This window comes from Callorhinus ursinus, unplaced genomic scaffold, assembly GCF_003265705.2.
Source record: "Callorhinus ursinus isolate GAN/ISIS: 27379988/994484 unplaced genomic scaffold, GSC_fseal_2.0 scaffold103, whole genome shotgun sequence".
NCBI classification, from domain to species: domain Eukaryota; kingdom Metazoa; phylum Chordata; class Mammalia; order Carnivora; family Otariidae; genus Callorhinus; species Callorhinus ursinus.
This window is the reverse complement of record NW_027397165.1, coordinates 930,755-931,845: the sequence shown is the minus strand read 5'-3', so window position 1 is coordinate 931,845 and position 1,091 is coordinate 930,755. Positions and strand designations below refer to the sequence as shown.

Genomic DNA, 1,091 nt, shown 5'->3' with positions numbered 1-1,091 from the left:
CAGATCTCAGATCACATGTCACCTTCTCCAAAAGGCCTTCCTTGAGTACCTTATCTAAAACAAACTAACTTCGACCTGAATCTTTATCTCATGACTTGCTTTATTTTCCTCATAGCACTCACTGCAATCTGAGATTCTCACGTTTGACTCACTTCATTGTCTGTTTCCCTAGCTGGAATGGGAATCACATCAGGGCAGGGACCTGGTCTTTTTGTGTTTGCCTTGAGTCCCCAGTGCTTAGAACAGTGACTGGTATATAACAGGTGCTCAATAAATATATGAATGAGACTGTATTTGTTTGGTTATTGACTGATCCCCAAGTAGAATGTCAGGTCCATGGAGGCCAGGATCTTGTCTGGGTTACCACTACATCCTCAGCACCTAGCACTGGTGCATAGTAGATGCTCAAGAATTTCTGGGTCAGTGAATTAATGTCCCCCCCACACTTAAACTCAACGTGCTCCAAACTGAACTTAGTTTCTTCTTCCCCACCAAACCTGCTTTTCCTTCTGTGCACTCTAGTTCAGTCAATGGCACCATTATCCACTCCTGACACCCAACCCAGAAATGAACTCAGACTCCTTTCACTCCACCTACTATTTTCAATTAGTACCCAAGCCCTGTCTATTAAACCTCCAAAATATACCACTTATCTAATCCTTTTCTACCTGTGTGGCAGCTATCCTGATTCAGGCCTCATCTTTTTTTCATTACTAATGCAACAGCCTCCTCCCTCCTATCTCCCTTCATTTTTCCTTTTAATTATGGAAAACTTCATAACATTGCATGTCATCCTTGTGCAGGGGCCATGTTAATCTTCTTTGTGTCTTTCCAATTTTATTATGGCCAAAGTGAGCCCCTCCTGCCTCCTTGTGAAGCTAAGAAAGCTTTAGCTGCAGGACCTATCACTTGTCATATGGGCACATGGTCATATGTTTTTATAAAGTTTGCAAACTATGGTTAAAGCACAATTGGTTAAAACTGCTTTCCCCTTCCACTGGTTTCCTCCTAGTCAGTCACACTTTCTCTTGTATTAGGTGGTGTTGGAGCTGCCTGATATTTTTGAGATTCAGCTAAGTGGAAGTTGATTT

At 42.2% G+C, this 1,091-nt stretch overlaps 1 pseudogene; it reads right to left on the bottom strand.

The window, feature by feature from the left end:
• Positions 1-758: 758 nt before the first annotated feature.
• On the bottom strand, positions 759-858 carry LOC112808799 (U6 spliceosomal RNA; annotated as a pseudogene).
• Positions 859-1,091: the final 233 nt, after the last annotated feature.